This window comes from Lonchura striata, chromosome 2, assembly GCF_050655825.1.
Source record: "Lonchura striata isolate lonStrDom1 chromosome 2, ASM5065582v1, whole genome shotgun sequence".
Classification (NCBI taxonomy): Eukaryota; Metazoa; Chordata; class Aves; order Passeriformes; family Estrildidae; genus Lonchura; species Lonchura striata.
Genome location: NC_140704.1, coordinates 119,048,903 through 119,075,554, shown reverse-complemented (window position 1 = coordinate 119,075,554; position 26,652 = coordinate 119,048,903). Strand labels below are relative to the sequence as shown.

The following is a 26,652-nucleotide window of genomic DNA, read 5'->3' as shown; positions in this document are numbered from 1 at the left end:
GAAATACTATACAAGGTCTTCTTAGGATCAAGAAGTAAAAACAAGGGGTATGAGAGTGCACACAAATTCAAAAGTTAATCTTAGGAATTTGATTTGTGTACTGCATAGGTTTTGAATAGCAGGAATATGAAGAAAAAAGGAGTAAATAACGTCAGTGTAAGAGCTAGTGTAAATCAGATTGTACACAGGTCCAGAGGCATTATGTAGCTATTTAAAGGTGTTCACGGGTTTATATCACCTGTCAGTGACTTAAAAAGGCAGCCCAAAGCTAAGAGTCTAAAGCAATATGTAGCCACGTAAATCAGTGCCTTTCCCAGCTTAAGGCATGTTGAAGAATGTGGATGTATGCGTGCAGATTTATTTAAAAAAATGAAGAACAGAAAGAGTTCAGAACAAAACCTTGCACTTTCTATGCTGTTCTTGTAGGAGACAGCATGGAAGGTGCCAAGAGGTAACAATTATTGATCAAGTTGTCCAATACTTGCTCAAGACTCCTGTGTGACCTAGCAGGGGGTTTTGGATGGAGATGGATTTAAATTAGTCTGGAGCATTCCACAGCTCTCTCCAATATGCACCACAGTTTTTGAGCTCTCCATACTGTTAATACATAGGCAAAATACATTAAAATATGTCTTCAATTAAAAAGCTTGATCAAAACAGAACCTCACTTTTTCTTTTAATGTGGATTTGATGCAAATTAGTTTTGATATTACATGAGACCTGTCTATGACAGACTGCATATACTTAGAGAAAAGTTATATTGAAAATATCTAAATCTTCAGTCAAAATTTCAGAAGGCACCAAACTGGTGAAGAGCCAAGCTTAGAATCTGAAACCAAAGCATATTAAGGTGATAAAAGGTTTTTCAACAACAGCTTTCCTTTCCAACAGTTGTCTTTGTTTCAATTATTTAGTCTAGACTGGTGCTATAGCTACATCATATGATGTCCAGAAAAAAACAGCAAAGATAGTTTGTTTTCCTCTTCCAATCTATCAATTAAAATAAGATACTAGAAGATGAGATACACTAAAATTCTGAAAGTTGTGGCAGAGGGACAAAATGCCTCAGCTCACTGAAGAGCAGTAAAATCTATTTAAGAAACAGAAATCATTAACTGCAAAACACGGCCTGATATACAGAAAAATTGATTTATCCCGTATATTTATTGTACTTATATCAATTATTTAGGTATATTTTTAAGAATTTTCTTTATATCTATATTTTTTTGTAAGCTTTATGGTCTTAGTGTCTAACAATTCTTAACTGTACCAATCATTTTCATATTGCAAAACTAAATAAGGTTTTGGTTTTTTTTCCAGTGGGTATGAACAGTTAAATATCCCAGATCACAATCTTATCCAGGCAATCTAGATTAAATTAAAGATGTATGTTGATGAGAGAGAACAAATTTTAACAGTTTCTGGAGGCAAGAAGTATTTTTCCCAGGCTGGTCCACATCAAGATAAGAAAACTTCCTCTCAAGCTTTCATTTTTGTAGGCCTGACATACAGAATCTGTGATCCCTGCATTTTTTCTACAGTCAGTATTTTTAAAAGCAGGTTTGTTTCAAATGGTCTCTATGTCTGTTTTCTCTTTTTCTAAAAATATAATTCCCATTTTTCTCACCCCTTATTTACAAAACCTGACTTGCCATTTTGCATTCGTTCATAGCACAGCATGACAAAGAACTGCCAGCAGGAAACAAGGATTAAGGTCTTGACTTTTCTCAAGTTAGCAGAAAGTGAATATTTTATTCTTTTACTCAAAAACCCTGAGCATATGCTACATCTTTTCCAAGGACACCAAAATATTTCATTATGTATTTTAGACAGCTATAAATATATTTTACTTTCCAAAACCAGTGGATATTTCTTCTCCTAAAACCATCCTGGGCTCTTGGTTAAGTCTATATTCAGATATTCTTCAAAGAACTCCTTGGAGTCCCTTTTTTCAAAAAGGAAAACTTATTACAGACCCAACGTTTGTCCCAGTTGCTACAGTTAAGTGAGAATTGAGTTTGAGTACAAAAATCCATTTTAATACAACCTAGCAATTTATGTTTCAGGGGATATTTTTTTTAAATTATTATTATATTTGCATAAAGAAGCTGGGACAACTTTACAGACCTTGGGGCTTAGAAAGGCAAAAATAAATATGATTAGTAGAGAGAGAAAATGCCTTTTCTGAAAAATTAGAGAACACCTAGTTTGACTCACATCTCATAATACAGGGGTGCATAGAAGAAACTTCAATTAAACCTTCCTCTCTCTCTCACGAGGGTGACACCACAGGAAATCCTGCACATGGTCTGGTACTACTGGCAGAGACAGTTGCCACAGGCAGAGGCTAACTGAGAAAAGTCCATGTCACACCAGTAAACCCCAGGGGCTTTGCTGTAGATTGGGGAACATCATGCATCATCTTAGGCCAGTGAAAGATCTCAATGAAATGATTGCTCAGACTCAATGCTCTCCAGCATTTTGCCATTTCTGTGCAACAGGAGCTAATGTGGCCAGATTTTGGATCATATAAAGCCAGTAATAAAAGAACAAATATTGAAGGTATTCTCACAAAAGCCCAATTTACCAGAGAGATTTTTGTGTAAAAATAGTTATTTATTAATATTCTGCAGCAGGGAGTTTAAGGTACATGCAATCTTTGCAAATAGGACTCATTTATTTTTCAGAGTGATTCTATTGGGCTTCACTGGAAATACGGAATAGCCTTTACCAAGTATTATTTCTGGAATAGAACTAAAGATGACATTTGAAATTAAACTGGTGCCAAAAACCTATTTTCAGACATCCTGTAAGTCTTTCCTTGCAAAGTTTAATAATGCTCCTGTCTCTTTTCAGTACAGCTTTTGTGTGTAGATTCAAACTGTCTCCTGAGCACAAGAAGCAATATTCAATGTGTAGCACCTGAACATTCACTTCTCCATATCCCAAACACCTGAGCAACTCAAATAATCATTTCTCACAGTGATGTGAGAGGGGTGTCTTGGAAGAGTCTGTGGGACAAATAAGCACTCGAACACATTGCACCAGTGCTGTTATGATCTTGACTTCCTAAGTGCTGAGCTAACACAAACTGATAACACTGCCACTTCATCACTTGGCAGTATCTGCACACTTTATGTTCCACAATGCCATAAATGATACCTGTTACCAAAAATAACATTCACACAACCAGCCATGAAGACAACACATTTGACTACCATGCTCCTGACAATCCAAATAAGGTTTTGAATATTTCCCAACCTTGGAATCAGGTCTTGCTGTACAACCCTCTTTCTGTTTGATATTATCAGCCAGTGCCAAGCCAGTAGTCACTGCTGAACTACTGCACTATTTGATTGGTGAAATGTGGTTATCCTGGGCAATCCATTAGGATGGGCCACTGCAGTCTACCAGAGTTCTCAGAGAGCTTTAATATGTGAAATTACTTCATTTCCTGACCTGGATACCCAGGCTGCTGCCGACCCAGACAACATATTCTCTGGATACGCAGCTTCCCTGAGGTCCAAGACTGATAACGTCTCCAAGAGAGACGTCTCAGCAGCACAGCAAACCTAGATTTGCAGCTCAACAGCTTTTTTTTTTTTCTTTCATTTTCCAGGGTCAAGTTTCAACCTCAGCTGGCTTAGACTCCCAGATCTAACCCACAGCATCAGGAAGCCAGCAGGCTTGAAAACAGACTCTGAATAGGAACCTTGGATTTTTTTCCTCCTTTCCTACCTCTTGCAGATGGACCCACTCCATTTGCTTACACAACAGGCTTCTTAATCCAGGAAGCATTAAGTCATTCCTGCTTCACCTTCAAGATGTAGAAGCTTGGTCCAATTTGTTTGGTCTGTTTTTATTTTTTATTTACTTTATGAGCTAACAAATTCTGCTTTACATCATCTCATTGTTAGAAGTACATAGTAGTAATACATCCATAAACACAATTTTTATATATTATTAACAAAACACAGGCAGTTTGTAGTAAGTCTTACAAAAAACCCAAAAAGCTAAATGCCAGTGTCACATTGTTAATGAGAAAGACAATAATTTTTCTTCTTCCAATTTTTTCTCTTTTTGAAGGACTAATATACTAGAAAGAACTAACTGAAATACCCCTCTAGGTAGCTATTAGGTTGTGAGACAACAAAAAAGCATTATGAAAACATTAGCTTAAGCAAACAATAATTATAACACAAATGAAAAGTTGTTTTAATTTCCTATACCCAGGAATAATATTGCTGGTCCTCATTTTTGGACAGAAAAGTAGAAACATGTGGCTTTTCAGTACAGAAGGAAAAAAGGACTCTTCCAAATACAATATTAATTTCAGTTCTAGCCATACCAAATAAGTATGTTAGTGATTTATTGTCAGTTTGATTTATGGCATCAGCAAGGTCCTGCCAAATTACCAGTTCCTCAAACTGTGGTTTCCATTCAGCTCCTCCACAGTTCACAGGAAAGTACAGCTCAAAAGATGTGATATGGTGCCTAAAGGGACTTGATGTAAGAGAAACCAGGAGATAGCAGAGAGCAATCTGCTAAGGAAAATGTAGCTTGGCAGGAAATGCCCGGAAAATGTGAAGCAAAGGAAGACTGAATCAGACTGGAAGCCAAGGCTGTTATTTATGAAATCAAGCCTAAATTACTGCATAATGTTGTATCTTCCAAACCGAAGGAACAGCACACGCAAGAAAACTTGCTCAAAATAACCTTGCTGTCTTGTTAGAGACTTCCTCTCCTGAATCACCTACTATCCTGAGCTAGTGGGTAACCTGAGGTATTAAACACACACCCATGCATCATAATTTAGAGCCATGGTTGCATTCCTTTGAAGATTTAAAACTGTTTGACGGGAGAAGCATCTGCAATTAAAATCTGAGTCAACAAGCAGAAGTCAAAATACAAGATAAGGTCACACAGATAGAAGAAAACATCTGCTTTATACACTTTACAGAACATAATGATACCATGTCTTGGAGAAAACAACTGTTTCATTTTAATTTTAGAAAATAAAATAAATAATGATGACTGAAAAGATGCAGCATGATTTATAACACAAAGACAGGAAAGAAGAAACTGTTTCTAAGGCAGTATTAGGACAATACTTTGCCTGAAGCCCATGATCCACTTTCACAAATTTGCTGTTGTGAAAATGTATTTAAAAGTAAATAAATTTTATGTGGTGTTTGGAATCTGAGCAGATAAAAGCTGATAAACAAAGACTATATCACCAATATTTAAATCTTGATAAATCTTACAATCAAGATGCCAGGGGTCTTAATTATAAATAATGGTGGAGTCCTAATTATAAGTAATTTTAGTTCTCCTTCATGTATCAGCCACAAATAAGCTGCAAGAAAATCTAGTTTCTAATTGTATAAGCACATTTTTGTCGTTGTGCTGCTTGAAGTCAGCAGTGGGGTTATGAGAACACTCAGCAGTCGTAAGGGACCTTCTCCTGCAAGAGTGAAAAAGGTGGCAGAAGTCACTCAGCAGAAGTGACAATGGCAGCAGATTGGGAACCCTGTTAGAGCAGGTCCAGAGGGCCATGACGATAAACTGAGGGCTGGAGCACCTCTCCTGTGAGGCAGGATGAGACTGCTGGGACTGACATTTTGTAGCAACCTTCCAGTACCTAAATAAGGCCTATAAAAAGGGAAAGAGAGATTTTTTTACACAGACATATAGTGCTAAGATGAATGGGTAAGGTTTTAAACTCAAAGAAGGCAGTTTAGATAGATATTAGGAAGAAATTCTTTACTGTGAGGGTGGTGAGGCACTGAAACAGGTTGCCCAGAGAAGTTGTAGGTACACCACCCCTGGAAGTGTTCAAGGGCCTCTGAGTAACCTGGTCTAGTGGAAGGTGTCCCTGTCAATGACAGGGGTATTGGAACTAGGTGATCTTTGAACTAGATGATCTTTAAAGTCCCTTCAAATCCAAACCCTTCCATGGTTATATGAACCTAAAACCAAGAACAAACCTAGACACAGCTCTCTATGAAAAGCTAACAGCCTGATGTAGACTTACCCATGGTTCAGCCAGAGTTGAACAAACAGCCCTTCCCTGACAGATAGCATAAACTGGCAAGGGATCTGGCAGAAAGTGCAGCAGCAGCATCTGCCTTTCTTTGAACTAAATTTACAAATGGGTTTCTCATTTCCTTACTATACATGTAATTTACAACCCCAACAGCTTTGTCCCTCTTACCCTACTTAGTTTTTCAGGTTTGGGTTTTTTTTTGTTGTTTGTTTGTTTGTTTTTTTCTCTTTGGTTAAGGAATGAGTTGTCCATGTTTTTTTCTCTTTGGTTACGGAATGAGTTGTCCATTTCCTCTTTCAGTTTTTAGTTCCCTCATACCCTTCTTGCACCATAATTTAGCTATGATTTATTTTATGATCCTGTTCCAAACAGGTGTCTGTTTTCTGGCTGCCCCTACAAACATAGTTTCAGAGACCAGATGGTAATAGTTAGCTGCCTTCTGCACCTGCATGGATGAGAGCAGATCTGAAGAACCTCTGCTGTATGTTGAGAGCTCAGAGCAATATTTAAATAATCCTGTGGTTAAAATAAGAAGCCAACTGTATCTGTTTTGGCACTGAAACTGTGGTGATCATTAGTGGAGCTGAATTTAAGACAGAAAATGGGTTTGGGAAACTTAGATAAAGGCAGGAAATTTTGACATATCATCAGCCAAAAGGGCACCTCAGGAAAACAGTACGAATGAACAATGCCTGCCCGCATCCCTTCTGTCACAGGGTCTCTTACTGCAATCACACAAATTAACTCAGTTACTGTATTTCAGACGAAATCCAGATGTCAATGTTCAGCTAAGGGTTTGGGGACTTCTTAATTAAGTACAGTAGAGCAGTGTTAATTTTCCAAACACACAACCGCTTCAATTGGTTCCTGGACCAATTTAACCTACAATGCTCTGACAGAGGATAAGAAAGGTGTGGGAGAGAGATTTGAAGCCTGAGGTTTTTGAAAGAGATAATCAGCCTGAGAACTAGTGAGCTAAAAAGAGTGGGGGAGAGAAAGAGAAGCGAGGATTATAAAGGAAACTAAGGAACATTCTTCAAATCCATGCAGCATAAATGTGGGAGACAGTTACTGAAAGAAACAAGTAAGAGGTTGGATGGTTGGATAGGGCTTTGAGCCACCAAAAAAAAAAAAAAAAGAAAAGAAAAAGAAAAAAAAAGTAAAAAAAAAAGCCAAATCAGTGAAGAGTAAGAAAAAATCTGGAAGTAATCATTAGAAATTTCAGTCCAGGGAAAATCTGTACACTGGAATTACATTTCCAGACACAAACTGAAGGAAGATATTTGTCTCTAATTCATGCAGAACAACAGCAGTTCTAGGCACCAGGTCAGCTATTCGGCTGCACAGCAGAGGAGTCAGGTTCAAGGAGTAGAAAGTCCCATCTCTAAACCAGATCAACAAGGTTCACAGGAAAAGACTCCTACCTCCACAGGCACTTATCAACAAGGTTCACAGGAAAAGACTCCTACCTCCACAGGCACTTCTCCATGGAAACCTTTGCCAGCTCTTCTGTGCTGAACATTCAGGAGGTTAATTTCTTGGTGGGATTCAGGGAACTACCTTCTTGGTGGGATTTCTGCTCCTCGGTGTTTTTCACCACATTGTAGAGCTCCCTGGGAGCTAGCAGCAATGTTGGGTACCTCACTGGGTTCTCCAAGTCAATGATTAGAGGCTTCAGGTACTTTTCCTGGAGGAATAACAAGACACCAGCATGTCAGTAGCTCTCTGCACAGCACAAGGACACTTCCTCTCTGGCATATATTTTTTGTAATTAAAAAGAAGAATGCAGCATAAAAAACCCCCCAAACTGTCACATAAATAAAAATATATGATCTTTCTAAGACACTACAAAACACCAGTAGCATACACTGGCAAAAGTGTGCACAGATTCATTAATGCAGTGTTGAACTTTATATTTCAAAGGGCAATTCCATAAAAGCAGGTAGTTTCTCCTGACTGCTACACTTTAGAAATTCACTGCCAAAGTAATCACTCTTTAGATTTGAGACTCATATTATTCAGTGGGAGAAAATAAATCTCTCTAAGAGTTCTGTTAGCAGAGAGGAATTATAAGTCTTTAGAGGTATTACTGATTTCAATATTAATATCACTATTCCACAAATCTAGTTTTCTAATAATTTTCTGAATCTGTGATCAAAATTTTCAGTCAGGTATTTCTTTTTAGACCCCATAGTTTTCTAATTCCAGGGAGAGAAGATTATAATAACATTTCTTCAAATCCCTGTTAAGAATCACCTCACGTACAGAAAAAATAAGTGCCTTGTAAAGATTGATAGGCTTAAGTAGTTTTTCCTCTATTAGAGTTGAATAATATTTAAGACTTCCTTATCTTGAAATTACTCTATTTAATAGAAAATCTCAAAACTCATCAGTGCAATTCTATTTTGGTGGAAACAAGCAATTTTGCTCAAAATTTTCTCACATGCTCTAAAACCTATGCATTTTTCCATGTTTGTTATATATAAAATTAATAGTCATTTTTAACCTGCCAATCACTTTATTGGCACATTTGCATTATAGGACTCCTGTTTTGGGTTTTTTTAAATGTTATTTTTATGCCAGAAAGCATGGCTTGAAGGTAGACACTGCCCAAGAGTGATTTGATCCTCATGGAATTTATGAAAAATGTTATTAGAAAGGACAGGATACTAATTATAAGAATCTGTATAGACTGGTAATAGAACTGGTAAATATGTTAAGTCTCAGACTCTTGGGAAGGACCAAAGTCAAAACAATTTATTCCTTTTAATTATTAAGAAACTACTTTAAATATTTTTTTTCTCCTTTGCCTTGTGTTGCCAAGAAATCTTGTGATGTTATACACCAAACTAAATCAGAGGATTCATGTTGTCATGGGAAATACACAACTATGAGACAGACTATGCATTTGGTCATGGGTTAAACCAAAGGTCTATTTTGAAAAGTGAATCTTGGAAATAGTCAGCAGACACTTTTGGAAGGACTACGGGGGTGAGTGAAAGGTCTGTCATGCATCTGCAGTAGATGCATTCAAGAGGAATCCAGAAATGTCTCTTTAAGAGCCCCCCATTATTAGTCATGATTAATTTAATGAACTTTTGAATAAACTGATCTCTAATGTAGAGTAGCTTTTTATCATGCATTGTGGGAAATACTAAATAATAATATCATGCAAGATAATACCTCTTATATATTTGCAATAAGTCCACTAATCTCTAGCTCTGTATTGTTATGCCTTCTCTGTGTGTGACTCTTACATAAAATGGTCAAATACAATTTTTAGCTCTTTATCATTTGCTTCCATTTTGGATTAGCAGGCAATATAAAGGTGTGTGTGATTGTCTCTCTTTTGCAGGGCTACTCATATAAGAGAACAATCAGATCATCAATTGCCAAAAGAGGTACAGAGTAGAGGGGAAGAAAAGTGTAATGATTCTTGGAAGAGTCCTTACCTTTCAGAAAGCAGTTCTTCCAAGGACTATTTTCTTCTTCTCCTTCAGCATTATGCACTCTTTTTTCCTCTCTTCCGCATCATAATCATGAAGATCTGTATACCAAGGATTCAATATTTACAAGCAGGATGAAGCAGAAGTTATTTATTCCTCTTATTTCAAAGTGCAGAGGGGAGGTTGGACCAAAAGCCAGAGGCACACTTGCCAGAGTTATCTTAGGTCAATACTTTAGGGAGCCAAGGGACATTAGAGGCACTGGCACATGCCCCTACCCCTTCCCTCCCTACAGGCTTCTCCTGGCCAAGGGACATTTTCCCACCTATTTCAGATGAGATCTTACTAGCCATCAGTCTTTTGCCCCCACTACTACAGCCCATTTCTCAGCCAACGGGCTCCTGAATCCCAGCTATTCCTCACTCCAGTTATCACCATGTTTCAGCTATGAGGGAAAACATTCCTCTGAAAAACGAGGCACTAGAGGTGGGTGAGAGCACTTAAAGTGCTATAAAGTGTTTGGACAAAACACAGACCAAAATGCATTTTTCCCATGGTGCTTTCAGCCCAAAGATTACTTTTGGCTGAACCAATATCAAATGAGATCTATTCAGCTCATATCTGCAGAGCTGCTCTAGGCTGACACTGGTAGAACCAGAAGCAAAATGCTTACTTTTCTGGTTGAAATTATTAATTATTTAGAAACAAATCTATCATAGGCAGAGCATTTCAGTAATAAGACTATCACAGGCAGAGCATTTCCTTCAATTATTTCAAATTAACATTTTGTTTATAGCACAGAGTAGGCCTTTTCCTTTCCATAGTTCAAAGTGAACCCTGGGAGTTCTAAATATGCCTCCCGGTGATTTAATTAAAAGATAAATATTCATTCAAAAAAAAAAAAAAAAAAAAAAAAGAAAATATGGAAAGAAGTAAAGCTACAATTAAAAAAGTGGCAGCTGTCAGGAAAGAAGTTCACTGAATAAGAAGTGAAAAGGAAAACAGAAGTGACTAACAAAAGTGTATGAATTCAGACAAAGAAGAAATGAAAGAAAAGAAGTTCTGAATGTGAATGGGAGGTAAAGAGTAAACAATGCACAGGGAATATACTGTTTTGTACACACAGGTGACCAAGTGAGGGACAGATCCACCAGGGCTTGCTTCGCTTTGCAGGGCGGAGGAGCAGAGCTATGGTTCCCCAAAAGGTTGTTGTTCCCCACAACACAAGACTTACAGCATACAACAAATCCCACCCTATTCTGGGGTAGAAGGCTAACCAAAGGAGGGTTCATTACAGGAGTCAGGATCCTATCTGAAGAGCCTTTGGAAGCCAGTGCCAGATGCTGAGGGGGAGCAGGAAAGCAGCCAAGTCTGATGCATGCTGTGTGCATGAAAGCCTTATGCACTGATGGCCTCTACCACACTATGAGAGCAGTAGAAGTGGAGTATGAAGTGAAGTGGGTGTAGATTGCCAAAGACAGGAGATGGGATGGAATCTTAACTGAGTTAGAGGGTATGTCCTGATGCCAAGGTCTGTCCCAGTGCCAAGGTGCATTGCACATGCACAAGTTAATCAAAGACCACCACAGTGCTTCACAGCCTACCAGCATGCTGAGCTCCACATGCTTTTGAGGAAGCAGAAATGATGAGCAGCACCAGCCTCACACTGGTGTGCTGAGATAAAGCTGCTGTTGTGCTGCCTGAAAAGCTTGCCCGCAGCCTGTACCCACAACAGCATGGGGGGAGAATCCCTCCACTTCAGCCTCTGCTTCCTGGAGAGCTTCAGGTGCTCCATCATGATGCATTTTCCTGCTGTCAGAGCTCCACCACTACACTGATGCTGCCAATGAGTCAGCCAGCCTTCAGTTCTCTCAGGCATGTAATTATAATTGCCTGTAATTTCAAATGACTACAGAAAATTGTGTTTCTGTTGATGATACAGTTATGAAGTAAGTGTTCTCCTAGCTCGCATTCTTTTAACTGCTTAGTTTAAAGATTTTCATCTCTTAAAAACCACATCAGATGTCCTATTATTTCATATTGACCACTGAGTGTTCACAAAAACCTGTTCCATTTCACAGCTTTCTGGTGATACAACTCCCTGATATCCTTTTTGTCTGTCTCCTTTTTGTTCAGTCTCCAGATTGTAGTCTTTTCAACTTAAACATGGAGACATTATACTGGCCTAAAAAGGAAAATTTTAAAGCACCACTGGTAGAATCAACTATACACTTAGTTCCAGAAATCATGACTGAAATACATTTTGCCTTTCTGTATGGTATTTTCTACTGGTTGAATCAAACAATGAATTGCAATTTAAAAAAAAAAAAAAAAAAAGGGAGAGAACAGATTTACTGTCAATATTAAATTGCAGCAGTGAACCTGAAATTTAAGTTCCTGCCATTTAATACAGTCAGTAATTTTTAAGGATGGGGGTATTCCATCCATCACCATGTCTATGGATGTCACTGACCAGGTCCAGTGCATGATGCTAAGCTCTGCTGTTCATGCTCCCTTTTCAGAGTAGCTGTGTTAAAAACAGTGTGAGTAAAACAAATGGGTCCTATGGATTTAGAAAGCTGAGGTATTTCTGGTCCTATCCAGTGAGTATACACTCCATAACCGGTTTTGGATTAAGTCAGCAAGCAAGCTGATTTTCTTATTGCTTCTCAGAGTAAGAAAGGTTTCTTCTAGAAAACAATAAAAGTGTTAAAAGGAAGACCCCACCTAGCTGAACATTCCCTTCTCAAAAACTTTCTTCCACAAGGACATTTCCACATAGCTTCCATTAACATCAGGGGAAGGTAAGCACACATGGAAACAAACTATACAGCCTGAAGAATTGTAATATGCACATTCACTTGCACAAGAATATACACTCTTCACATCTCCACCCAGAAAGTGGAAATCTAGCAGAACAAGGATATTAAAAAGCCTAACTGATCTTGTCAGGAACTCCAGACAATTTTTAATTCTCCATCTCTTGGAGGAGAGGATTAGGAAACAGTTTTATAACTTGGGTGGGGAGAAACTGTTGGATTGCAATAAAGATTCTGGGCTGATGCAACAGCTCAGCATTTCTGAGTTCCTGTCTCTCTGGTTATGATGAGGTTCTGCTCATGAGTATCCCAGCTGAAGCTCAGGAAGGCAGCAATAAGTTTCAAAGCCTTGGGGTTGTTGCCAAGGAAGTGGAGTGTTCTCAGAGAGAAAAATGAGAGAACATAGCTGTCTCTATGTTCATATCTTCAGTATTACTGCTGTGACTGCAGGAGCTGGTGGTATAGCTGTACCTGAGAAAGCCAAAGGCTGGGCCCTACTTTGAAAATGTTGCTTTGGGCATGAAGAATTGATATAAATGTAAGGTTCAGATGTATCTGATAAAAAATTAGTCCCTGAACAAACCAAACCTGAGTTTCCAATACATAAGGAATTATTTTAATTTTTTTTTCCACAGAAACTGTCACTTTTTCATCAAAAAAAAAAAAAATTAAAACCTGGATATTTTAATATAAAATGAATTTAATACAAGAAAATCACAGTTCCAGTAATTCAACCTTTTATTTGCCTAGATGAGTCTAAATCTTCAGTTGAAATATGTTTCTCAGACATCCTGTGAGATTCGCTTGAAACATATGCTTCTTTTCCCTCTAAACAAGACTGTGTTGCATCAAATAATTTTTCTTCTAAAATTTTGATCTGTGGGAGGTAGAATAAGCTTTTAGGTATCTGAAACAGAACTCTGATAAGCCCCATCAAAATCTTTTATCTTTCTACCAGAAGGCTGGATGATCAGCTATACAGCACCTTGGAACTGTTCAAAGGCTTTTGCTAACTGGTAATATAAAGATCAGAGCCCGTTTGCCTACAATCATATTCAAAAGAGGAGATACACATCAAATCCAGAGAGCTGGAAAAAAATCTCTAGGCTGTATAAGTGGAAGCCACAATGCCTGAAGCAGCTTTTCATCTCTTTCACCTCTACAAAATTTTCTCGTCTTCAAAACTCCCATATGCTGCAGCCCCATGGAACCATTTACTTTCAAATACATATTTATATACCTACCCTGCCAAGGGTAATGTTAGGACTCCAAAAGAAATGGATAATCATACAAGTTTGAATTCATTGCCAGTCTGCTGCAAGCATGAAAAAGCAGCTTACTCTTTTTTTGCCACTGATGTTCTGGTTTTGTCTGGGGTAGAGTTAACTTTCTTCCCAGTGGCTGTATGGAGCTGTATTTTGGGTTTGTGATGTAACAGAATTTGTTATTGCTGAGCAGGGCTTGCACACAGCCAAGGCCTTTTCAGATCCTCACCCCACCAGTGAGGGGGCTGGGGCTGCACAAGGACCTGGGGGGTGCACAGCTGGGGCAGGTGACCCCAGGTGACAAGAGGAATATCCCAGACCATATGGCATCATGCTCAGCATATAGAGCTGGACAAAGAAGGATGAAGGGGGCATGCTCAGAGTGTTGGCATTTCCCTTCCCAAGTTGCCTGTACATATGAGGAAGCAGAGGTTTCCTGGGGATGGCTGAACACCTGCCTACCCAGGGGAAATGGTGAATGCACTCCTTGTTCAATTTAGCTGGTGTGCAAGGATTTTGCTTTCCCTATTCATCTCAACTCAGATCTCTCACTTTTACCCTTCTGATTTTCTCCCCTATCCCACAAAGAGGGAGTAACCAGTGGCTGTATGGAGCTTAGTTGCCAGCTGAGGTTAAACTGCAACAATTTTGTAGATCTTCATCAGAACAATGGTATTTATCCTGAAAAAAGGGCATCACAAAATATTACCCTTGTCTTCATTTCACATTCACTTCCCTGAAAAAGCTATGGGATTAGACATAAGGAAAAGTACAAGGAATCTTCAGAATACGTCAGTGATTTAAAACACCTATAATGTACTTTTGATGGTAGAAGTGAATGCTGCTAAAAATTAAATGCACATGATGTGTGGGGATACTGCTGAGTTTTGTTCGTCTGTGACGGCAATGCAAAGTATTCAAACTGCCTGACTCCTCTCAAAATGATTCACTCTATTTAACTAAATCTGAAAGAAATTGTGTGGCAGTACATGCATAATAGATGCTTTTGCATTCAAAAAAATCATGCATATACATTACCTAAAAGGCAAACACACATCAGCCAAGCAAGGCTCACAATGATTAATCATATTCTCATTTCCATCTATCTTCCAACTTAATATGGTGGCAACATTGTTATTATCTGAAACTGAGCTAAAGTCCACAGCAGTGCCTGCTGTGATTATTGATAAGCTGTGGCTTGATAAATATTTTAACTCTTGATAAAGCCCAGTGCACTATGCATTTTAATAGCACTCAACCTTTCTCAAATCTTCATATGGGCAAGAAACTGCAGCTCATGAGACAAAGTCTGATCTACTGGTCAGACACAGACAAAGCAGTGCAGGGCAGAAATCTGCTTCACAGAAATGTCACAGTCTCCTCCAAAGATAATGTAATTGGTAGTATTTGAAAAGGACTACTTTGATCACTATGCACAAATCTTTGTCTAAGTGCTCTGAACATCCTGTAGATGTAGTTTTCTGCATCCTGTAGATGTAGAGGTAGATTTCTGCAGATTTCCAGCCAAGGACCATCATATTCCTAGCCCTGGTGCTGATGTCACGGACCACTCAGTAGCCTGAGGAAATTCCTTGTTGCAGCTCCACTTCCAGTCATCTCTGTAGAATGGTATGGTGAAAGAAAACAAACTGAACAGCTCTGGGGAAGTTTGGAAACATGTTTATGCCTAGTTGTGGCAGATACTGCTGACCAGGTCTCCTTTCAGACTCCCACAGCTCTTGAGTAACACGTTTTGTGCTGACCACATAACATGCTGCAGGCACCTCCTTCCCCTATGAAACCCTGTGAAACCCTTAGCAAATTTCAGAATTCCCTTCTTTACTTCCTGCCTCTGCAAGCAATGTCAGAGGCCACGTAAATAACTTGCCATGGGTCAGGGACTATGACTTTACACAGTGAGTCTGCATACCTAAATATAAAATAACAAGCAGCCTATGTATGTGCTCAAGATGCATCAGACCAGAACTGATTTCCAAAGGAGGGAATTGCCCTGAGGCAATGCAGGTTACTTCTGGAACTCAAAAGTATTGTGGGAAAGTATTATATACTTCCAATAGTTTTGCATTTTTTTTTTCTGAGGCCTTTCAAAATGATGGGATAATGAACAAGACTGGCCTGATGAAACATTTCATCCATCACTGAAGGCTGGGGATGGGTGATCACCTCTGGCTCTCCTATGGGAAAGGACTAGATGATCATTGTAGGCCCCTTCCTACTGAAATAGTTCTATTCTATTCTATTCTATTCTATTCTATTCTATTCTATTCTATTCCATTCCATTCCATTCCATTCCATTCCATTCCAAAAAGGTGCCTAGTCTGCAAATTGGTGCTTGTCTGTGATTCCCCTGGCTGATTTTCTCACAGTCCCAGATCCTCCAAACTTTGTCACCACATAGCAGGGCACTATTCATGCCTCTTCTTTCTCCTGGAAGGAGAACTTAGTCTCCAAATATATGTATTTTCAGGCCAAGGTCCCTCAATTTCAAAAACTAGTACTGAACATTCATCAGAAATGAAAATGTGGAGATGCAAAAATCCTACATAGTATGCAGCCCCAAGATCAGACGGCAGCCTTGAACATCCATTCTTGGCACATGAGTTTTGTAGTGTCAACCAGAATTCATAAGAAACATTCGAATTGTCATAACTCTTCCTCTTCTTTTTTTTTTTTTTTGTTTTGTTTTTTCCCAGGGGAGTTTGGGTTTCACCCCACTAAAAATTCAGCTTGTAATACTTCAAAGCATTTAATCTTCCCTGTTTTACAGGAACAAACAGAGTATGCCACATTTCCCAGTAATATAAACAAACTCCATCTAGCAAAATGAAGTATGTCTTCAGTAAAAATAGGAATTTCCCTTTGCTCTTCATTAATTATCTCAATCCTAACCAAAGAATCCAGTGGCTTGTGTAAAGTGGGGTAATGATTGTGATTTGAACTCTATTTCCACACAGCTGGAGAACATCTCTTTACCTCATCCAAAAAAATAAAAATCAGAATTGCCATCTCTGTTCCCCTGTTTGCTTCAGCAGTCATTCCCATTTGTGTTAATTCTAGGTGACTTCTTCAGCAGGGTTCAAACAATGCAGCTCTGGCTAATTTCATTATTCAAAATGCACTTATAAACTCCACTTTATTCAGATGACAGGATGGGGTTGCTACAGAGTATTTATTTAACCTTCTAACATCTATAATGCCATGGTGGCACAGAAACATCAGGGATAAATCTATGTGACTCCAGTTGCTGGCACAAGAGGAAAAACTGTCAGGAAAAAAGTGTTGCCAGATTCCACTGCTCTCCAATAAAGAGACCTAGTCAGCAGGTTGTTTTGTTTTGTTTTGGTTTTTTTTTTTTTTTTTTTTTGTAGAAGTGTCTCTGAAGAGAAAATATCTTCCTGAAAATGACTGGAGAGAAGTAATACTAATTTTTCTATAACTTTTTGATCTACCACTAAGAAGGTATTTAACCCCTAATTTTCCATTTGTGCTCAGCATTGTGGTTTAGGTTGATTAAAAAATAGCATGTACCTGCATGAGCTACTGTGGTACACAACAGGGACAGAAGTCTAGATCCCCTTATATTCCCCTTTTCTCAAAAGCACAGTGTTCAGGGGAGGATGCAGCATAGATTGTTTGGTCCACCAAGAGTAGAATGGTCATGAAGAACCTGAGCTACAGTGACTATGCCAAAACTCAGGTGCAAATACTTAAAAAATAGTCCAAATTCAAAGCAGATGTTTAAATGCAATTTTTAAATGTTTTGTTGAGACAACTGCCTTTTTATAATTTTTTAACAGAATTTTTTACTTAACTGATGCTTTTACAGCTAATTTTTGCATTTTTCACAACTCAGGGTTGCATAGGTATGCTGAAGTATGAGGGGGTTTTGTTTCTTTCAGAAATATCCAGTTTGCAGAAATATCCAGTTTCCATTGGAAAGCCCCAGCTTCCTTACAGTCACTAAAGAGGATTGTATTTTACTTAGGTCACAAATTATATTCCTTTAGCAGCTGTTGAAATTAGGAGAGCATCTAAGTCAGTCAAAGATACCCTCCTAAGGTAAATTTTCTGTACAGAGCAGAACTGAATAGAATTTTAATGAGTATAATATAACATGAAAAAGAATAAATCCTACTGACTTTTTTCCCCCATAAATATGCATATGATAGCAACACATTTCTCCTAGTCTAGCTGTTTTCCAAAAATAAACAAACAGTTTGACACTGAATCTGCTTTGAATTTCAAAGGTAGTGATGGAAAAGAGAGGAGAGGACTAGATACCATGTGGTTTTGCACAGAATTGGTTGAACACTCTCGAAGAAAAATAAAGCTATGTCATTAGGGATTTCTGCCCTTGAAAAAGATATACATTTCCAGCCATTTCTAAATTTTGCTTATGTCCCAGACAGCTCCAAGCCTTAATATGCTGATTTTGCTGGAAAAAAGGTTTTTTAAACATGGTTTAGTAATGCCAATAAGTATCCTGATAGGCAAATAAAGCTATAGGAACAAATTCATAGACTGGGATAAGACAAGAGTTTTGAATCTGAGTAAATATTTCCACACAGTCAAATCATTTAAATCACCAGAATTCACATTTCCCCTGTCTCTGGAACAGTTAATGGTGTGGCTAATTCAAAATTATTTTCACCAACCATAGGAACACTTTGATTTGCCTTCAGAATAACTTGAGTGAGTGTCCAAACTAGAAAATCATGTTCACATGAGGAAATTCCTTGTGTTGAACTGGATAGAGTCATCATATAAGATATTATGAACCACAGCTGAAAGTAATGATATTAATATAAACTGAAACAATAAACCAGACATCATGCCATTTAAACTTATTTTCTTTCCTGTAAGATAACAATGCCACAAGAGAATGCAAGAGTTTTTCACTGAGGTGGCATTAGTGGGATGTGGGAGTTCAGATTTCAGCCTTCTCATCATTACTTTCCTAGATTTATTTACATCATGGGAAAATGATGACCACTGAAGGTCACTTAGTTCATTTTCCTCCTCAAGCAGTGTCAGTTATGAGTTTAATCAAGCCAGGTCACTCATGTGTTTATTGTGTTCAACATTAAATAAATACTGTGTATAAGCTTAAAGAAAAAGAAAAATTAACTGAATTGAAAAATCAGCTTCTAAGGAACTAAAAGAGCCTCAAACCCAACAAATCATGCCAAAAATTTTAAATCATTGATTTCTACTAAACGAGGTGTTCTTTAATGGCTGTTGCCTCTGAAATAATTTTGTGGTAATGCCAATTGCCATTGCTTTACTGGCAGTGATGACAGATTCTTTGCTGTCTGAGGCTTGAGGTGAAGACTTAAGTTACTTTTTTTCTACGCTGTCCAGGATCAGCCACAAATAAGATGCAGCTGAGTGGTGTTTCTTGGGAAAACAGCTTGAACTGTGCTTACAGAACAAGAATGAAATGAGAAAATTGCATCAGAAATGCAGCACTTCAAAAACATCTGATAGCATTAATTCAGTTTATGTGAGTCCTGATACTGCTCAACTCTGTGCTGACTAGGAATGGACAAGAAGCAAAACACAGATTCCCCACCAAGCTCATTCTGTAGAGAATGTGAATCTGAACTATGAACTTGCTCTGATTTGGCACTTGAGGGGTTTCTAGGAGGTGCCCCCTTTCCTGCTTTGGTCAGAACTGACCAGGGTTGGCCAGCGTTGCAAAATCAACAACATAAATGTTTAACTTCTGGCACTGTGCTCTGAGAAGTTACCAGGCTTACTGCTGGGATATCAGAAACCTAATTCAAAACCTGAATTTCCAGTTTTAGTTCTCATTTGTTCTCAGCTTAAAGCCAAATGCCTGTTCAACTCTAATCTTTCTGAAAGCTTTAGCTCTCCCAAATCTTTCAGTATTCTATCCACTCCTGAAATACAAGTTCTAGCTTCCTCAACTTGCAGCAATGATATTGGTTAAAATGTATGTTAGGCATTTGCCATTCAATCCTTCAGGGTAAGAAGATCCTGCAGCATTCACCCTGAGTTTTACAAACACAGCTTTCTTCTGTCTGCCCTTAATACAATCCTGCTGCTTTTTGAGGCTCCAGCAAGGATGCAGCATGTGGTAGATAATGGCTTCCCCTTTCCCACTGTGTGTGGGAAATATGTAAGTCTCCTTACTGAAAAAATGTTGTTTTGTACTGTCACAGGGGATAGAAGTAAATCTCATTTCAGCCTGAAGCATTTCTTTCAGTCAAAAATCTGAAAGTCAGAATTTCAGAGTGGGCCAAAAAGCATCTTTGTGCTTACTACTGATGTCTTTCACTGGTTACAGATGCACAGTTAGTCCTGACTGTCCACACACCAGGCATTGAAATGCCACCCTCTTGCCTTGGGGACACAGTGTGCATCACCCAATCTGGATTCTGCTGGTGAGTCTGACCAGTGAGAGTCACCCACTCTGTCACTGAGCCAGCAGACAAAATCTCATCCTGCCTCTTTGCCTTGTCCTCCTGAGCAGGAGCACCCAGACATGGGAAGCTCAGCAGAAAGTCTCAGCACAGATGATAATATTAGCAGAGAGTGGTTCTCAAGCCATCCAGCTGTGGACTTTCTGAAGCATCAAGCACTTACTTCTGTGGTGAGAGGTGAGAAGAACAAGTGCCATATTTTTCTCTGCTGCACATTGATATAATAGAGGAAGGGATTTTTCTGTTAGCTCTCACTTCACTTTCTTGACAGGCTGCAGCTGCAGCTTGAGTTGATTTCAAGGTGAAAGAGGTGTCTAAGAGCTTTTGAAAGTCTCAGTGAACCCTTATCTGCCTACCCTTAAAAATGTAGCCCAAGGTCATGGAGCCACCAAGCTGGCAGACTTCCTCTGGGGGTCACCTCTGAACCACACTCATCAGGGCCTTTTCTGGGGAGGTATGTGAGTGAGTGTTGTGCTGTTAGGGTGAAACCATGGTGATCCTGGAAAAAGCTCTGTCCTACAGCAGCTGCCAGCTCTTCAATTCACTTTGTATTAGAAAACACATATTCTTCTAGCTGGGGAAAATAGTTCTGAAGTAGTGTGGTAGTAGAAATGAATAATAAATTGTGTGCATTTGTCAAAAAGCAGAGCTTTCAGTTTCCTTGGAAACAGAGCATTTTGTGGGTTTATGGTACTGCACTCAGCAGCTGAGTCCTGAGTGAGTATATACATGGCTACAAAGGCCAGGCTCTCTTGGCTGAAAGTTTCAGTGTCTATTACATGTTTGGCAAAACACAGCTAAAGACTTCTCTGACTGGGCAACTCAGAAACCATAATGATGGGAAAAACTTTTTCATCAAAAATAAGTGCAGTTAAAGGAAGAGAACATTATTTGAAATCTTCTCTGCTTAGTCACTGATGAAATTTGTATTTTATTTTGTTGCAGAATGAAACTGTGGTCAGAATCTAGGTTTGATAGTTCTGTGATCCTCCTCTAAGCAGCCAAAATACTAGCCAAACCCACTCCTTTTGTCTCTGGACAGAAACAAAAACTAAGACAGTAATTACAGCATAACCATACCATAAGTAAGACAAAAAATTATTCTCATTAAAACAATATTTAAGAAACTAGCAAATAGTAGAGTCCTCACAGTCAGAGACAGAATCCCAAAGGCCCACAGAAAAAAATCACCCTTCATCTCCTCAAGGCATCCAGACTGACACCATTTTTCCTTATAAATCCCCTTCACTTCCAGTTATCCAACAAGAGGAATCTAGCCTGAGGATTAAGCATTTACTCAGAACTACTTCTCCTTCTAAGGCTGTAACACCTAAAAGCTGTCAGCAACACTTGTCACCAAATATTCGCTTTACTCAGAGCCAGAAATCCAATCAGTTTTAACAGTGGCCAGCAGCAATTTGGGAATATTTCTCTGGGCACAAAAGCACTTTTCCCCAGCAGCTCTGCAGCCCATGGTGTCAAATAGTTTTTCCAGGCACCATGTTAGAGCCTGAAAAATACAATTTTCTTTTTCCATTTGTCTTGGTCCATTGCTCTGCCATGCTGTATTTCAGTCCAATCTGCAAGAAGATTGTGAACTGGAGGTTTCAGTAAAATGAGGATTTGTAAGCCTGAGGAGCAAAGCATATAGTTAAAGGATGTGACAAGGGAATCATATCACAGAATCACAGAATATGCAGATTTGGAAGGGACCCACAAGGATCACAATGCAACTCCTGCCCTGCACAGCACCATCCCCAAGTCACACCATGTCCAAATGCTTCTTGAACTCTGTCAGGCTTGAGGTTGTGACCACCTCCCTGGAGAGCCTGTTCCAATGCCCAAATACCCTCGGGTGAAGAATCTTTTCCTAATATCCAACCCAAACTTCCCCTGACACAAACTTCAGGCCTTTTCCTTTAATTCTGTCACTGGACACCTCAGACTCACCAAAGAGGAAAAAGGCCAAAACAAAATTAATTTCTCTTCTCCTTTTCACTAAGATATGGATGTCTCAATCCTTAGCACAATATTTTTTCTGGTTTTGGCAGTATGTCCCTGCTCCCTAAGGAGTATATTGGATATCTGTTCATGATGGCTGCAACAGCCCTGGAGTAAAAATCTTAGAGAAAATATAATGAGAATTCTCTCACACCCAATCCAAACATACATGACACCTTTTCCACCACATTTAGGAGAGACAGTGAGGGACTCCAGCTTCCAGCTGCAAAGCTGGAGAACAGATGTTTCAGCTGCATTGTGGACACAGGTGTGAGGATGTACAAATGTAAAACAATGAAGTTTAAAGGGAATATTTATCCAATTGAGTAGGAGGTGTGGTGAATGGTAGATAGCAGATTTCTGACATCCTGGAAAATTTTTGCAAATTATCAGGTCTGTAAGATTACTGCTAGTTTATGCTAGCTAACCTAGAAGTACCACATGACTTACCAAAAGCTGTCACCAGGGGCAGTGCTCTGGGATGATTGCACAGCTCTGCCAGCTCAGCCAAACCCATCAGGTTCATACAGCTACAATTCTCCTACTTCTGGACAGAAGTCGCATGAGTGGTGTCATCAGGTGTCAGGAGCTGTGTGAGAGAGGACGTGGTGACAGCTCTTATGGCTGAGAATAAGAAATCCCTGAAGCTTTTCACACCATCCTCACTTCCACCAAAAACCAGTCAGAGCACAGCTGGGAGGAATGGGGACTTTATTTTGCAGAAAAGCAATCGCTTTCAGCTGTGTTTCATTTCTAGCGCTGCCCTCTCGAGGGACTTAACCAGAAACATGAATGAAAATCAAAGCCAAATGTCTTGTGCAAGTCCCTGTAATGTCAGGGAAGGTGTCACCCAGCCCCAGAAGTGGAGCAGTGCTTGGAGGTGCTCCTCACATGGCAGGGGCAGTGATGGCAGCAGTGCTCACCCAAAACCATTCACACTGCTGTTCTAGTCCTTCTCTCACCAGAAAGCATTGCCAGAGCAAGAGAGGCTCTGCCACCCACTGCCACAGACAGAGGAAGAGGCTTCCCTGGGCGTTTCACAGTGCTCCAAACTGAAAAAGGCACAGGAATAAAATCCTACAAAGTGCTTTAGAACAAATAAATTGACCAGGATCTGAAGAAAAGATAGGCTTGCTTTTTTGTTCTCCAGGAGAGCATTTAAATGATCCCCTGGACCAAATAACTAAATTTCCCTCCCCTCTATATGCAGCATTGAATTTCATGATATAAAACTTCAAATTTTTTTCCTTCCTGTGGTTAAACCTGTATGGCATATAATTGGTTAACAGTTCCTGACAGAAATCTTTGCACTGCAGTTGGCACAGAAATGTCAATTTTAATTCAGCATTTTACATTCAATAGAAATTCTAAGCTCATATATAGGAGAATTTTTTCTTGTGGAAAGAATCAGCAAAGCTTGTATGTGGTAGAGTAGTGTCAAGATGTGCACTATGGCCATGAAAATTAGTCTTTACGGTAGATGTGTGATGTGTATGTATGAATATTACATATGTATATACATGCACACACAAAATTTATTTCCAGCATTAAGGTCATCATGTTAGAGTCATTTACACTTCCAAGACTGATTTAATCCTCTTGATGCTGTTTTTGTCAAGCATCACAATGAACTTCAGAAGCCATCAGTGCCAGCTGAACGATGTTGTTGAACCAGTTTCTAAGATTAATTCATATATTCATGTGCAAGAAGAAAACTGAGATTCAAAGACAGTTCCTAAATTACAACATGATAGATGTTTCTTTTCATAAATAGTCTGGACATTACTGCTAGAGAAGAAAGCCAAAGGGGAGCTGATAACCTCTGTTAGCATTTTGGACCTTCCTTTGATGCCACATTTGACTGAGGATGATAATCAGAATTGCAAGGTGGATTGAGTCAAGTTTCCACTACACAGGCAGTCTTTTTCCTAAAGCACTGCAGGTCAGAAGCCTCTTTAGTAGGTGGTTTTAGACCAACCCAGAGCTGAAATGCAGAGCACTGTAGAAAATCAGACTCAACACTTGACCTCAGGAATCCAAACCTGCATGCTCCTCAGCACCTCTAGGTGCTGGTGCAACTGTGAAATGAGTAATGAATTTTCTTTAATGCATGGAACAGGATTTTCCCCATCAGTTTAAGTGGTTTATTCATGTGCATTGGACATTTTGTCTAGCAGTGCAGTCAATAACAGTAATATTGAAGCATGCTGCCTGCTGTGTGAAATGATGTCGTTTGAGCTTTGCCTGCCACCACAAGCTTACCTGAACTCTGGGCTGCCAGGAGCATCTCTTTCAGTCCTGCCTTTTCTATTCCTAGCATTCGATTTTCTTTTATCAACTTGTCTAAAAGAGCAAATGGCTTTGCTTCCTCTTCACACTGCTCCTTCTTACTGATGTCTCCTCTCTTGACTCAAGGGCCTCCCATGAGCACTGACAGAAATTCACATATACTAAGAATTATTGCCACAGCTCTTCTGCTTCCTCAGTCTTCAAGGGTGCAGTGGGCAGGGTGTGTGGTACGAGGCTGTGTGGGTGCTGTACCCAGTGTACCCAGAACACTGGGTGAAAGTTTTCCAGATCCGTCTTCCCTCTTTTACTGGGCAAACAGGGAGCAACTCCAGCCCTGGTTTTAGCTTCACGTGACTGAATAACACAATCTATGTGAAGGCTTGCAATCTATGTCAGTCTTGCACACCTCTTCCCTTTCTCCTTTCAGCTATAAACCCGGATTCATTCTTTTGAGCAATGAATTTACAAAAGCTCTTTTCTTTTCTTTTTCCTGACAGTAATTCAGCCCTAGAAAAACAAAATATACAAGTAAACATTGAAAATTAATTTTCAAAGATCTCTAAAAACATGATGCGCAGCAGATTTTTGGCAAATTTTTATTGATTGTTGTGTGCTACTCCGCCATTGTCTTTACAGGGTAAAAGACTTGATTTACAAGTGAAATACATGTCTGCAAACTTAGCATGCTCAGCTGGGAAACTTCCAGATGCGAGTCTTGGGGCTGCTCCAGAAGGTCCATTTCTGAATGTTCTACTAGGCTTGGAAGGCTTCATAGCATGTTAGAAATATTAAACAATGAAGAGTTCACTTATGCCTTGCTGAAGGCATCTCTGACTTACAACCTGCAGAGTGAGGCTGGCAGAGTTTATTGAGTCATTTTGTAAAGTGGATAGGCATCCTGTTTTAGCTTTTCAGTTTGTTGCTTCTGTATGGGTACAAAATGTCAGGTGGACCTGGAAGTGGGGAAGAAAAAAATTCACATGCCCTCCTGCAATTTAAGTGCAGGCAGCATCTGATAACAACAATTACAGCTTAATATAACATTTGCCATGAACTCATATCTGTGAGTGTTTCAGCTTAGGGCTTGAGCATCAAACCAGTGACTCAAAATTACACAAACAAACAGACCGTATTCATAAACATGGTTTATAATCCCATTGTGTGAAGTGATTACTATATTACACAGATAACCAGATGCTTTCATGAGTGAGCATCCCAGATGAGACAATTCCCTCCTCCACAGTGCAAACTGACAGGCCTAATTCTGAGCTCAGGTTGATTTAGATGTATATTTTTCAGTGCATGTCCCAATCAATGTCACTGACACCAGAATGAAGTTCTAGGTTATTTTCTTTCTAATGCTTTAAAAAGTCTTGTATAATGTGGTTGCAGAATAAGCAGGCAAGATTATGACTTGGGAATCATTAAAAATGTGCACCCCAGTTCTGAAGCTCCAGGGAGACTGTGTATGGACCACCAAAGTTTGTAACTGACTGTGAAACAGGATGATACAGAGTGGTCACAGGAAGAAACAACCATCTTCCATTCTGGTATTCACCTTCTTTAAAAGAGCAGCAAGAGCTAGAAGGCCTGCTTGTTGAAAGCCAGACCAGGGTGTCTCTTTTTAAACTGGTACATTCAAAATCAAGACCTTTCAGCCCAGAACAAATGAACCCTGCAGCAGCCTGAACTGTAAACTACGTTATTGGGTGCCTGGGGAGAAATGTTCATTCCCTGCTGGAATAAGTTGGTCTAACTCTAGCAAAGCAGCAAACATGACAAAAGGAAAAACCTTTTTCCCTCTGAAATTGCAGTCTGAACACCAAACAAAAATCCACTGGAAGTTAAAGCTCTGACGAAAATGGGTTTCATGTGGACTTTAACAAAATGTCTTCCTGAACACAACAAAATGAACATCACAATACTAGCAGTAACTGTTTCTTTAAAGACTTTATCCTAAGTAAAGGCCAAGAAAGTCAGCTGGACAAACGGATGTGCTGGATGAGAACTGCTGCCATCACTTACACAATGCTGCGCCTAAGGTGGTTGTTAAAAAGAACAGCATTAAGAAGAATCAGGTAGACACATGGAGCAGATTTCAATAGACTGGAAAGCAAAAAATGCAACAGCTGTGGCATTATATTTGATATTTATTATGCTCTATTAGGCTTTGTTTTAATACTGCCTTATTTTACAAAGCACAGCACGCGTTTTGCTCCTTCAGCAGGCACGGACAGACGTTCGCAGCAGCGCGGGGCCGCCCGGGCACGGCGCTGTGTGAAGGCGCGTCGAGCGCTGTGTCTCGGCTCCTCCCGCCGA

The 26,652-nt window shown here is 39.4% G+C and overlaps 1 long non-coding RNA gene across 1 annotated transcript in view; it reads right to left on the bottom strand.

Annotated features, from left to right (window-relative positions):
* Nucleotides 1-442: 442 nt before the first annotated feature.
* Nucleotides 443-26,652, bottom strand: part of LOC144247161 (uncharacterized) — a 34,162-nt gene continuing 7,952 nt past the window's right edge. Inside the window, exons 2-3 of the long non-coding RNA XR_013340865.2 lie at nucleotides 9,499-9,593; nucleotides 443-7,733 (exon numbers count right to left, since the gene is read on the bottom strand). This is a non-coding gene — a long non-coding RNA (uncharacterized LOC144247161). The remainder of the gene's footprint in view (nucleotides 7,734-9,498; nucleotides 9,594-26,652) is intronic.